Below are 15,078 nucleotides of genomic sequence, written 5' to 3' on the forward strand. Positions count from 1 at the left end.
TATCCTATTTTATTTACTGCTAATGCTGCGCTTTCGACGTCTAAATCGCATTTGCTGTGATTTTTTCCCTATTTTCCTTCTTATATATACACTTTTTTCTGGCATGGCCAACAACAGGAGCAGAATAAAACACATCATTAATTTAAGACGAGGCTGCGAGACAAACACATATATTAGAAGAAAGGACTAAGAGGCAGGCCTTCATCATCAAACGAGGCAAAAGTCAAAGGACTTAAGTAGCATTGGCAACAACCAACAGCAGCAAAGAACAAAAATTAATTTAGCTTAATTCGTCCACGAAACTTTGTGTGGAGGCCAGAAACCAACTCGGATGCTCAAACGAATGTGTGTGAGTTGGACTCCTTTAGGGCCTTTTGCCGCTGAATCCTTTAATCCCATTGCCTGCCAGTTTAATTATGTAGTTTATTAGGCGGAAATGAAAAAGCGAAAGCCAAAAGCGGAAACGGAAACCAAGCGACGACCGAAAGAACTCCCGGGTCTTATACAATTTATACATGCACAAGGAGTCGGCTGAAACCACTTCACCCAGCGAAACTCCAAACTCTGAATCATTTAACTCTACTTTGCATATATAGAGTCGGGCACTGAAAAAAGGTTAAACTCTTTTTAGCTTACCTTATTTGGTGGCTGCACTCAATAACAACTAAACAAAAGTCTAGCTGGAGCTGAAAAAGAAAATAAAACAGTTCAGAATTAGTTTACAAGTTATAGGAAAGTGGTGAAGAGTGAGATTTTTTAGTTTAATAAAATTATAAGAGTTCGAAACATCTTTGTGTATTTAATTGGGAACATAGCAATATAATTTCGTAAGTATAATTGCATTTTAAAAACCATAAATATACAAATTCTTTCTCATTTTAGCTTTCTTTAATACTGTGTGTTAATCTGAAAAAACTTTGTAACCTGAAATGTTTGTGAGCAAATGGCAAAAGTATTTGAACAAAAATTCTAATGTTTTTTTTTACCTCTTATAACCGAAACTCTTGAAAATTCCTGACCGCACCTAACAAATCTAACCAATCAGCAAAGGGTAACTTAAATTAAAGAAGAAAGCCAAAGGCTTCTTTTCTCTTATTTTCATTGTTTTAAGGCTGAGTGCCCTGCACTTGTTATGGAAAACAGAAACAGAAAATTTTGTATTTTGGGCCAAAGGTTTTCCCGTTCATGGCTAGCGGCCAATTTTCCAACTGTAGTCTGAAGGAATTTTCGTAAATTGCCCCACAATCAGCATAAATTTTGTCAGCTAGCCCAAATTAGCTTCGGCAGACTCTCATAGACGTCTCCGTCTCCAGAGCCCGAGTAAACCTCCCTCTTACTCGTACTCGTATTGAAAGGCACAAATTTGTGCTAATGAGTTTTGAAAAAGGGATTTGTAGGTGGCCTGTGCCGACCTGCTTAATGCTTGGCCAGCTTTCGGGCTCATTCCACTCCGTGCCTACCAATCTCGACTAACCTCGGCTAACCTTACCTCATCTGATACAGAATCCCAGTTAGTCACGTGTGGCGACTGGGCCCGTAATTGAGTTAAACTTTTCTAGGCCAGGCCCGAAAGGCTTCGACGTCTTTTTTTTTTCTCGTGCCAGTAGGAAATGGTAGTGAGCTACGACGATTGCATCAGTTGATGGGTCGAATCTCTTTTGGCCCGACTGTGGAAAGTTTTTAAAGCCCAAACACACACACACACACTTTGGCAATTGAAAGTGTTTGCGCCGATGTGTGTCCATATCGAAGCATATCGAACGTGCCATAGAATTCATCTAGTGAACCAACAATTGCCAGGCTAACACAAACCAAAAGCCCGTACAAATATGGTCAGAAGGAGAGGATTAAAATGTTTCAGAATGATTAGCTCTTTTAAAAAATAAGTGAAAATATTTAAATAACATTTTTTTTAACGCAATTTAAAACGGTTAAGTTTCAATTTTTCTTTTATTATTTAAAAAATTTATTTGTATATGTTTTTTTTTTTTGAATGACACATTTTCGTAGAGCTTACTCTTAAATATAAACCAATTTATTACATTATTCAAAACTTATTTATTTAATATTTATTCATGTTTTAACTAACCTTTTAAACTAGTTTTTTTCCAAAAGCATCCAAAAGGTAAAAAAATTAATGCATTTAATAGAATAACTTTGGAAAATTTTGTATTTTCTGTTAAAATTATTTCTTAAATAAAATTGTTAAAGTAAAAACTTTTTTTTATTGCTCTAAGTTTTTTGTAAAAATTAAATTGATGTCTTACATTATTTAAAGTTTTCTTATTTCTTATTGGAGATATACAAATATTATAATTCTATCGAACTTCTACGATCTTATCCCACAAACCTCTTTAGCTTTACGATTGCAATAGGGTTTTTTTTTTGGATTTTTGGATTGGTAATCCAAATATGGCAAGTGCCATGGCTATGGCCTGCCCGTTTGCTGCGATTTGAATTTGAATTTGAATCTGGAGTGCCAAAAGCACTAGACACCCGCACACAATGGAAAGTGCATTTACATTTGGGAGGAGGATGAGGAGTCAGCAGGCAGTCGGCCAGGCAGGCGCACTCCAAATGTTATTGAAATATTTATAAGTTAGACACCAGGCCGTACGATGGAGGGACCTCAACACTTACAGCAATCAAATGCACACAATAAAACATTTTCAATAACTCTTTCGACGCTGCGACTGAGGCCATTAAGGATTGAAAAAGCTCCCCAAAAAGCCACCCAAAACCCACAAATGTTTGCGACTGCACATGCTGGGATTGAGATCCCCAATTGCAGGAGTAGTTTGTGTGCAAGTGTACTTCTCATTGTGTCCCACTGTGCCCAAACGCCCACCCAAATGTATTTGGTGCTCAGTGCACTGGGCAATGTCAGTTAATACACAGGAACAGCAGTTTTTCAGTTTAAGTAAATGTTAATTTGTTAAGTAGTATTCTGCAAGTTAAATTTCTTTGATTTATATATGTTGCATTTATTTATTTATTTTAAAAGAAATTCTGATTTTATTCTTTTTAGCATTAGACTAAAATCTGAATGATACCAACAAACATAACTTTACAATTTATTTACAAAGCTTTTTAAAATTAACAGCTCGAAAGTGTTTAAAGCATAATACAAATATTTTATTGAATCCATTTAAGCTTCCTTATAATTCACAGTTTTCTAGTTAAATTTACTGTAAAAATGTAAAATTGTGGTAAAGGCAATATGTTTTTGACCGTTTTTTTTCCGGTGTACCTGATAGTGGAGGCAAAGCAGAGGCCGCTTTTCAAGTGGCTATCAATCGTTGCCCTTGCCGGTTTCTGTTTCTATTTAATTTCAAAAATTGTTCGCCTCTGCCGCACTCAACTGATGATGGAATTATTTGCAGTTAAAATACACGAACAAATTTACAGACTTGCGGGCACTTCACGAAAAATTCAACGGTTTATATTTTTAGTTAGCCGCGGAGGGCAACTATTCCCATATGAATATAGACGAGCATTTGATTGCTTTGAAAACATGCAGCTGAATCTCCTGTTTTTCCGCATTTCTATCTTTGGCTGGATCTCTCTTTCCGTTTTTGCCTTTTCGTAAATTACTAACGAGTTTCGCCGGTGGGCGGAAGATGGGTGGGTTTTGGTGGAAAATAAAATGCAAGTCACGTACTAGGGGAAGGGGGAGGGGGCGAAACGCGGCATCAGCAAGGACATTGTCAACACACAAAGCTTGCCGCTTGTCCTGTTCAGCATATCCTAGGTCCTTCGCTTCACTTCGCCTGTCTTCGGCGTCACTCAACGCCGCTGTTTGTTTGTCAACAACCCGGACCCATCACACCCCCAAAAACCCCCATCTTTTAAAAATGGAACCTCTCTGCCTCCCCCGGAACCCATGAAAAACGCAAATTGCGCAAATCCTTTTAAAGGCAACGGCAAAGCGAATGCCGCTACGCGTTTTTCACTTCACCCCCACACTCCCGTTGACAACCCCCTTGGAAAGTCCATATCTCTCCACCCATGATGGGCCATGTTTAAATACGCAAACAGCCGACAGAAGCTACGTGCTTGGAAAATAATTTAAAAGCTCAAGAGGTGAGCAAAAGCAATGCACATAGGCACGTCCTAACAACAACATCAACAAAAGCAGCAACAAAGGCTACAAAAAATTGTATTTATTATGACGGAGATTGATGAATAATGGGATACCCTCTTCGGCAATCAAGGGATGAAATTAAAGCTTGCTGATGCGAAAGAATGTTGGTCAATAATGAGCTAAAATGCTATAGTTCATTAAGAAGGCAATGGGAAATGGCAAGCATTTTCCATCGTTATTTTCAATTAAATTTTTTTGATATGACAGGGAAAATAGGGTTGTCTTACATGTGAAAAGTATTTTCTGATAAGAAATGAAACTTTTAACTGAATTTCTTAAAAACACTATTTCGAAAAAGAAAAGCTTCATCATACAGCATGCCAGTGATTACAGGGTAACCACAAAATGGCGCAAAAAAGCCACCAAACCCGACTCCATTTGAGGCTCAGCTTTTCGCTTTCCTTTCTGTTGCTATTTCTTTTCTTAGCCTTTTTTCCAGGAAAACTCGTGTGTTTGTTTTAAAAATTTATGAAAATTTGTTTTTCCCCAAAGTAGGAGTCAAGGGAAGCCGGCGCAAACATCAAAAGACACGACAACAAGAAACTGCAGTCGTGAGGAAAACGCAAAATCAGGGTGAGGAAAAGCGGTAAGGAACGGTACGGGAATCGGAGGAGCAATCATCTGGGCAATTTGCATTTTCAATTTGCAGCAACAAACAAGAGATAGAAAGGGAGATAAGCGCCGAACCGCAAAACACCGCCTTAAACGCGACCTAACGAAGCAATAATCAATTATCAATAAATTTTACTGACGCCACGCCCACCCACGGAATGGAAGAGAAAAGGAAACCCCCAGGCGCTGATTAAGGATGTTTTTGGCTTTTATCTGAGAGTCGAAGACATCTCGATGGTCTTTATGAGCTGTCGAGTGGGGAATATTCGCCAAATATTTGCTTCTTCACCCAGCTCGATTGGCTTCTGGTTTTGGTCTGGGCTTTGGTTTCTGGTTCGGGCTTTCCCCCATCTGGTTTCGTCCTGAAATTGTCCTCGCAGTCACGCCCTTTTCGTGCTTTAATGACATTTTAAGCACACAAACACGCACGTATGCAAAGAAAAAATGGCAGCAGTTGGGGCAAGAAATACAACGTAGCATCCTAGTAAACAATGTTTATACGTGGCATAGATGACATTTAAAAACTCACTTTAAGCGGCCTTAAATTTATAACTACTATTTCAAAAGCTTTAATGCTTAATTTTTTATTTATCCTATATTAGCAGCATATTAAATATACTTTATTTATACTTATATGTAAATAAAAAAATATATTTTTAGCAAAACTTGTGTATAAATATTATTTTTAAAGTAATTTAAAATAAATAGGAATTAAGGTTAGGTTCAAGATTAATATGTCTTCACTTTGTGTTAAGATTATTGTAAGGTAATTAACTTTGAATGGCTATTATATATAAAACTTTTAATATGTAACTTAAATCTAACAACAATTTAAGGGGTTTTAATAGGTTACTTAAATCTAATAACAAGTAAAGGGGTTATCTGATATTCTGAATAATAAACAGTCGTCAGCCCGTAAAGTCCCGGTTTTATGTCCCATTTCTTTGTAATGTATGAATTATCTGCACATACACCTTAATGCCTTTCTCTTTATATATTTTTTTAATTTATAAAATATCGGATAACCTGTTTACTTTCTAACCGTAAAACAAGTAATCTGATATTTTAAATAGGACACCGTCACTAGCCCGTAAACTCCAGATTTTATGTCCCAGCTCATTGCAATTTATGAGCCCGTATATACGGAAATTGCGAACGCAGATGACAGTTAACGACATCGAGGCACCTTAACACCTTGTCGCCCAAGAAGTGCGTTAAAGGGGCGACAAGAACAAGAGTAGATGAGCAGCCTTGAGCGAAAGAGGATGCCTTCATCTCCTGTTATTGGTATCCTGGCGTTGAGGCCCTTTGCTGTTTTATCCTTGACTGCATTTTGGCGGCACTTGCTTTCTGTTTTTCCGCATTTTCCCACCCCTCTTCCGCCCACTGACATTTTCCCGGCTCGCCTCTTTGCAAATTACTTTGCAAAAATGAAGAGACAGCCACTGTCGCTGACTTCACCTGCAACACTGTTTACTTGGAGAAAAAAATTATTATAAAGTAAAGACTTTATTTTTTCCATTTTAAAACAGTGTGATTTTATGTTCTTAAAAAAAATATTTAATAGCACATAAATATTTATAAAAAAGTATATTTTTGTATTTTAAAAAGCCGAAAATATACTTTTTCCTCAGTGCAGAAATGCAAAGCGATTTTAGAGAAGGAGAGTTGGGAGGATACTGGTGCCAGGACCAAGGACTCGCTGCATATCTATCCACAGCTTCGCAGCCTGTCGTCGAGTGTTTGCCATTGCCCGCTGGCATTAGAGAAATGGCGACGTTTGCCCGGTCGCAGGTCCTAAGTCCCTACTGCAGCTCCTTGATATCCTGCGTGGCAAATCCTGCAGGGGTGGTGGTCTCCTTCGGCCCCCGGGTTCATTTCTCAGCTGTCTGCTCGCTGTCTGTTTGCTGCCAGGCAAAAAGTCCGCACTCCACAGGCAAAACAGCAACGTAATCACCTTTTGCAATTAATTTAAGTGGATTTAGTGTGCGCCGGGTTTTTGCGTATTTGCCTGGCTCTTCTACTTCCTTTTTCTACGCCGAAAGAAATTGTTTGATAGCTACATATGTGTTGCTTTATTTATATTTTATTGGTTAGCTTTTCTGAAGTTACAGGAGTAATTTGTAGTTTAACACATTTATAAGATTTATATCTCTTTATTAATTGAGTTGACCAAAACCAAGTCTTATTCCTAAAGGTTCAAGAATACAACAAGAATATTCTTTAATCTTCTAGAACAAAACTTAGTTTTGGACATTTAAATTAATAAGGCAATGGTAATTTTAACTTACTTGCTTAACTTTGCCAAACTATTTTGTACCATATTTTATTTTTTATTTTTTCTTCATATAACTTTTCTAAGAATAATCTTATTATATTTTGAATCTCAAAAGCAACTATTTTTGCCAGTGCATATTTTCGTAGATGTGCCTGTGTGGCCATATTATCGCCATGTTGAAAAATGGCTGACTAAAGGTGTTGATGAGCTGCCCTTGTTGTTGCTCAGCTTTTGGCAAATGACTTTGACTCGAAATGGGGAATCCCCTGGATTCAGCTTTTTGCAGCTTCTCCTGTTGCCTGCGTTTTAAGATTAGGCCCCGAACCCTGGGGTAAATGTGTATGCATATATATATATATATGAATATATAGCTGGGTGTGTGGCTGGCTAAAGTTTGGCAGGTTGTAAGCGTAACGTTTCTAGTAGATTACACTCAAGGCATTTTAATGCACAACAAAAACTATTCCATAGCGGTTTTTCGGATAAAAGCGGACGGAATTTTTGGCAAGAGCGTAAGATTAATGCAAGTTGCAATTTATATTTACAGTCTTTTTGAGCCAGCAAAAAAGGGAAGGCGATGGGAGAGGAGCTTATAGAATTTGGCTGGAAAAATTTAAATTGTTAATGTTTTTTGTGCAATTTGATTTCGCTTAAAAAATTACAAACTTTCTTAAATATCTTATGCATAGAAAAGTCGATTAAGAATCCTCGAGCTAAACACTTTTTTAAAAATAATTGGTGATAAGCCTTTTTACTGAAACCCATGGCTCATATTATAAATGCAGATCAGCTTTCCATTGAAGTCACCAAGATAATCCCAATCAACAAAAAAGGCACTCATTCGTTTATCCCATCGACTCTAATCAATAGAAAAATCTATCGCTCTTTGAATAGAGAGATTACCAACTGCAACCCGCAATTTATTTCAAAGTTTATCAGTTTTGTTTATTTACAAAACTCTTGCCCCGCCAGCGTGGCTTGCATTTCCAGGAAAATACTATTGAAAAACTCAACTCAAGCCGATGCGCGACTGAAGTCATCTCAACTATTTGGATCGTGTGCTGTTGCATTTGATTTATTTACTTGGCTTCGTGTATGGCTGCTTCTATATCTTTCTAGTCGTTTTTTTTGTTCGCATTGCCTTTATGTATAGTAAAAATTCACATAGTTTATATTGACTGGAAAATAAATACAAATAAATCAACACAATTTGTGAGACGGTTGCTCATACGACGCGTTGTCTCCTCCAAAAACGACTGCAGTTAATTTGTTGCGCTCACGTCGGCGTCAAGATATTTTGTTTACTTTAAATGTTTACACTGCATTTTCACAAAACGAGCATCTTTCGTAGAAATTCCCAATTGTAGCATGAAGTTTTCGAGGAAGAGGGAAGATTCTGCCGTTGTAGGTGGATGCATGAATCGGAACCATTCGGGCTGGCGTTAATCATTATTTAAATTTTTGATTTGTTCGTGATGTTTTAATGAGCTGCGAGTGGAGGGGAGCTCTTTCTTTTTTCCCTCTCTTGTTTACTTAACTTGGCCCCAGCTCATTACGCATGCAGTCACAGATTGCAGCCGGGGCTCTAAATGAAATTAACATACATTTTTATGAGTGAGAGACCATGACTGTTTAACTTGGCCTTATGCTAAGCTTCAATAAACAAAAGCATGAGGGGAAATAGAGTGCTGGACTTTAAGTTAATGAGTTGATTCTCCAATCCCTGCATTTATTGATCTATCCCCGGTATTCCCTGGTCTAAACTGTTGCCACTTGAGCCCGGGCAATTCATCAATTCGTTCGTTTGCTCAGCCAATTCAATGATGCAGACAGTTGAAAAAATAAATTTCCTTTCCTTTCCCTACCTTCCTTTTTTTCTTTTTGTGCAAATCATCATCATCATCGGGGTTCTTTTGTACCGTCATGAAGTCGTTTGTATCTATCAGTATGTTTTGGTATCGAAGTTGCATCCCACCGAAGTCCATGACATGTGAGTTTGTATCTCCAACTTCTCCTTTCACCTCCACACCCAGGAATATTTTTTGTGCCATTTGTGGGAGTTGCATTTTTATTGGAGAGTGTCCTAATGGCTAGACTAGTTTTTCCATGTGGCAGCAGCTGCTAAGTTGAGAAATTGAGATGAGAGATTTATGGGCTTCGGCTACTGAAGAAATGTCGGAAATGATTTCGTTTTGGGCAAGTTGTTTCTCAGGCTATTTGAAGGGAAGTCCATTTCGTTTGATTCATCTCTTTTTATCTTTTCTCTGGGAGGAATGCAAATGGGACGCAGTTGTACAGGGTTATTTGGAATACCGCTTGGTGTGATCTTTCATTTGGAAAGACCCTTGATTTTGAGGATAAAATGAATGTTTGTTTATGTTTTTAATGTTTAGAAGACACTTTTTTGTAACCTTTTTTGCAATAGCGCCTTTCTCCGCACTTCTCATAACATTAACGTGCATGTACATTGCACGCATCTCTCTGCGCTTCTCAACAATTCAATGTCAGAAGTTCTCGGCTATTAGAACATTCATCTGCAATTTCCATGCAACTTGGGGGATATTTTCCCGGCACTATCATCGCAGCCAAATCCCCTATTGCCCATTGCACAAACGTTGTCTAATTTGCTCATTTCAATTTCATTAAGTTGGCAGCTCTGTTTGCATATTAGCAGGCCAAACAGACTGCCACCGGGTGGCTGAGCCAAACAGTTAAACAGCTCTCCACTGGGCCATAGCATCTGCAGACTGCGAGGATGATACTGATGCTGATGACTTTGTGGATCCGACGATGTTGGCCAATAACAACAGCAACACAAAAGAGGCAAAACGAAGGGGGAGGAATTGCCAGCAAGCTGCTGGCAATATCAGATAGGAGTACGAGTACCAGGGAATGGGCAAAACACACGAAAGGCTGACTGCATAGTTAACTAAGCAAAGGGATGTGGATGTGGATGTGTGTGCCTTGGCTGTTAGTCGCTGCCTACAAGTTGGGAATCTGCTAGCCAAGGGCCTTCTCAGCTACCACCCCCCACCCCACTCCCCGCGTCCACACGTATTTACCAAAAGTGAGGCCCGAGTCCAAACGCAAACACAAACACGGCTGCAAACCCAAACGATACCAACCACAGCTTGGAGTAACAGAAGCAGAATCGGGAGAATCGGAAGAAGCAGAAGACCGAGGAGCTCCAGCAGCCTAAACGCTGTTGATACATTGGCCAAGTTGGCAACCAAATATTGTTGCAGCCAGATACAAAACAAGTCGCACGATGGCACAGTGGTACAAGGCGGTTTACAAAAAAAAAAGTAAACAAATCATGTGGTCAATCAAACATATTCCATAAGACAAAGTGCAAACTTATTAAATTAACAACATAGGGTTTGATATTAATTTTAGTTTGTTAATATATTAAACATTTTGGTAAATCAAATCCTTTGAACAACAAAATAAATTTGTGTTACTTATAGGTGTATTTATTATGTGACATCTAAATACTATGTTTAGATATATTCATTTGTTAAGACTTTTATTTGAAATTGATTATAAAATAAAAAAGTTTTTGTTTGGAAATGTTTCTGTATAAAGCAGATGTTATTATTTTAAAGAATATAGATTTTTATACCACTGTGCTGTGGTGAGGAGATCATTCAGGGAGCAAACGAGCAGCAGGCGGAGCGGAGTGCGGTGCTGTGGGTAATTGGCCAAGGTGCCCGGTTCCAGCTCTCGGCAGGGACCCAATCCCCGTCTTCCCGACTTCTGGCAACAATCCACTGCATTCGCCACCTGGAGCTGAATCATGGGACCGGGGAGACCTGGTCCGAGTCCGAGTCCGAGTTAGAGTCAGAGTCCGTCTCTCTATCGCTGCCTTTGCATCTCGAGACGAGTTTGCCAAGCAATAATTTTATTTTTAGTCGTCGTTCGTCGCATCCTCTGCGGCGCGCTCTTTTGGCTCGGTCCCTGCAATATCCATCCTGCGCTGTACCCCCCTGTACTTATAACGACTTGCCGCTTGTGTTATTATCTCTGGGCATAAATTTAATGGCCAATATTCACAGCTCCACCCACTGTTGAAAATGTTTTCCTTTCTGCCGCCGGAGAGCGGAGAATGAAAAAATGAAATTATTTGCGGGCAATGGATGCGGCAAGGATGGAATCCGGGCAGCTGGGGTTAGGGCCTATAAATTATGATTTAGTTATGGCTTTTGGGTGTATGGGGAAGGAACCCAGGCAAATTGATTTGAAGAGGCTACCCGAAGGTTGTGAAACGGACATTTGTCACAGTTGGTTGATGGATGGATGAGGTACACCGGCATCAGTTGGCGCCTTTTCTTGGTTAGTATCTGCGAGATACAAATCATGCAGATACTTTTTTTGCAACACTTTTTCGTGTTGCGAAATCAGCAAAATGGGTTTGCCAATACCACATGCCATATTTGGTGCGGGAAGTGCCCGGGGCAAGAAACAAGTTTCCATTGCCAGCTCGGCTGTTTTGAGCCATTAGACTCGGGTGTTCGGGTGTCAACCCAAGCAGTTTTTCTATTCATTCGCTCATTTGTTTATGTTCGCTCGTATTCAGATTGCGAAGCTATTGACAGTTGAAATTGCTTACAAGTGGCACACGCAAAGTTTTCGTGGCAGCCTCTTCGCGCGCGGATTTCTTCTGCCCATTGTACCCTGTATCTATGAAGTTGTTTAAATCCGCGACAAGTGCCACTTGAACTTGACGTTTTTGGAGAAAGACGGAGAGAGAAAAAGAGACAGAGACAGAGCTGGCGAGAGTGTGGCAGTCTCAAGAGACAACGATACATTGTTGAAGTTGATGGATTGAAGATTTATGCCACTCGAAAGCGCCAGCAACAACTTAAAAATATTACAACTTTATGGGGAAGCACCTAAACAGTGAAAACTTGGCATTTAATTTGTAGAACAAATTTAAGAAATTATTTAACAATGAAACTGCAATATAAAGAATTTTTACTTTTAGCAATAACCAAAACTAGAAAAGCATAAACAGTGAAACCTGTGATACTGAACATTGAATTGGTTTTTCCTGAGACATTTTCTAAAAAGAAATATTCCTTAAACTTGTTTAGAAAATCAATTAAAAATTGATACTAATTTTAGTTAATATCAAAAATTATTTAAGATTCAAAATTTTGTTCAAAAATATTCAAATTTTTTATTAGTTCTTTAGAGTTTTATACAATTTCCTGTTATTCTTGTTTTCACAATTCTTCAAAGCGAATCTTTACTGTATTCTGATGACTATGGCAGCTTTTCGCGGGCGCTTGCCTTGAGCTCAAAAAAATTGCCAACTGGCTATAAAAATTTTCCATACTCAACTCCGAAAAACAACAACGCAAAAGAGAGGAGCCATCGAAACGGAGTAAGGAGGAAATTGTTAGAGGCCAGAAGGACACCAACACGTGGCCATAAACTGGCGACAGGCAAAAACAATTTAGCTTATAGATTGAGAGGAAAATGTGCGGGGGATCGTTGTCATATTTTATGCCCAAATAGTTAAACGAATGCACAAACACACATAAAAACCAGCTGGAAAATTGCTTGTAAAACATTTTTGTGTGTGACATTGAGAAGGTGGTGGTCGAGGGGCGGCACGCATCTACAGCAAATCTCCGGGGCTCCTCCACACATTCCCATAAATCACAAAAAAGTATTTCCCATTTTTTCTCTCTTACACATATTTATATATATATTTATATATATATATTCTTCTTTTTTTGCCGGCTACATTAATGCGCCTACACACATCTGTGCCTGTTGGGTTAAAAGGAGGAGGTCTTTTTGGGGGAGGTCTTTTTGGTATATGGCTGACAGCCTATTTGCGCCTCATCGCTGGCGGGAAAATCCGGCAGCAGGAGCCGCATGAAAAGCCGGAGCTATAGCGACTCCTTGCCTGGCTCCTGCCAGTCGGTTACTTCGTTTTCCAGCTATTTATGATTTTAGCGCGACAATTTTTTTCGCTTAGCTAAATACCCTTTGAGTTCAAGGGTATATTGGGACAAATAGAAAAGAAGATCAAATATTTTATTATTTTTTTTTGAAGAACTTAAAGACTCTACAACATAAATAAAACAGTAACTGGTTGGTTGCTTTTTTTAGTTATTTAAAATGAAACTTCATTTTCATGAGGAAATTTTCTTTTATAATAAAATAACATATAATTGATAAAATAATTTATTTGTAGTAATAAATTGATTCAAAATAATAATTAATAATTTAAAAAATAATATAATAAATTATGTTCACTTAAAGTACTTGATTTGCTTTTTGAGATTGTTTAATGCAATCTTAACCTAAGCTGATTAAAAGGAACATGGATTCATTCATATTTTAAAGCTCCTACTTGTGTTTCAGACCTAATCTCTTAATACTATATATTTTCTATGCATTTGTAAACACTGGGTACGTTTTGTATCTTTCTTAGAACTTTTCACCACATTTATTTTATTGTTTTTTCTTATTTGCTTATTTTGTTTTATTTGCATGCCGATTTTCCCGTCCGCAGTTTGGCAGTGCAATGTTGTTTACTTAGCTGATATCTGAACGGGAGGCCAAGAGGATTTTTTTCTGGGGTGAAGTAAAGGGGCATGGTGTGGAGTCAACCCGTTGCAAACTCACGAATGTTGTACAAATGTGTGACATTTTTGTGCGGTGGCATGGAAGCAATTTTTTTTTGGAGGTGGGGAATTTGAGGAGATGCCATGTGTGCGTATCCCCTTTTTTTCGAACAACTTTGGTCCGCGTTCTGTCTGTTTGCTCTCTGCACACGCGTTTGGAATTGATTTTTATGCTGTGATTATATTTTCGAAAAGGTTGACGATGAGCCCGGGCCTATATAGGGGGTAAATGTGGAGCAGCCTCCAACGCCACTCCACCAATCTGTTTGCCCAGCAACAATGAAGTGTCGCCCCTGAGTCGAGAACACGCTTGAAAAAATATAAATTAAATTATGCGTTCATGTTGTTTTAATGGTCCTCCCCATAAAGTCAGGGGGAGATTTTTTTTTAACGGGGGTGGACAGATGCTGATAGTCAGTTGGTCGCTGCCCTCACCGTTTTTTATGCGCCTTGTTTAACGATCGGAAGTTATATTCATAAAAATATGTCAATGAATTGTGAATTATTTATGGGGGATAGCCCAGGAAAAAATGTCAACCAGATAAATAAATTACGCGTATTTAAGGGGTTTTGTTAAAAGTCGAAGAGTTTTTGCTCTTTTGCAATTGGTCTTTCTTTTATAAAAAATATGTATTTGCATTTATGCTAAAATGAATTAAAATCATTTTTACTTTGGGAGCATGATCTTAATTTCAGTTGTATTTTTTTTAAATAGGTCATGCAATTTGGAATCTTTTTATTAATCAAATTTAAAGTTCTTTCATAAATCATAAAAATCATTTTTGCAAATTTGGCTACCTTTTATCACTGACATCGATGATAAATAACTTATTTACAATCCAATAACAGGGTATTCATAATTAAATGTCAAAAACTGCGATACGAAATTACACATACGCCGCATTAAACCAGAAAATCTGATGAAAAACACCACGAGAGTTGAGAGTCCACATATATAAATTGGATTTTCTTGCATGGCCTCAAGGCCTTGTGCTCAATTTAGTTAGAAAAATGAGTGTAAAAAAAATGGTTATAAAAATTGAAACTGAAACTTAATTGCAATTAAAGTTGAGTGCTGAAGGAAAGGCGCAAAGTGAGCGAACGCAACGCCAGCGAAATGAAATGAACACCTTCAATTAAATTGAGTTTTGCGTTAGCCAGCGACCTACTTTTCAACACACACACAAAACACACCTAGTCTGAAAACCGGAGGCCGGGGGTTCCGGACGGGACAGGTACAACACCACCCGTAGAGCCGGTTCCGGGCCGGACGTCACTCTGCACTCGGCCAACAAAGTGTTGGCCAAAGGCTTAAATTTCAAACGACAATTAGAAAATTTGCAAATTACATGGACATAGATAAGCTCGGTGAAAAATAAAAAAATAAGCCAAAAGTGAGGAGC

General features: G+C 38.4%; 1 protein-coding gene across 1 annotated transcript in view; it reads right to left on the bottom strand.

Annotated features, from left to right (window-relative positions):
* Positions 1–15,078, bottom strand: part of LOC108145814 (frizzled-2) — a 98,383-nt gene that overhangs the window by 45,100 nt on the left and 38,205 nt on the right. The window contains exon 5 of the mRNA XM_017271404.2: positions 637–686. The gene's annotated coding sequence lies outside the window, so the exon portion shown is untranslated. The remainder of the gene's footprint in view (positions 1–636; positions 687–15,078) is intronic.

This window comes from Drosophila elegans, unplaced genomic scaffold (assembly GCF_018152505.1).
Source record: "Drosophila elegans isolate 14027-0461.03 unplaced genomic scaffold, ASM1815250v1 contig_208, whole genome shotgun sequence".
NCBI lineage: Eukaryota > Metazoa > Arthropoda > Insecta > Diptera > Drosophilidae > Drosophila > Drosophila elegans.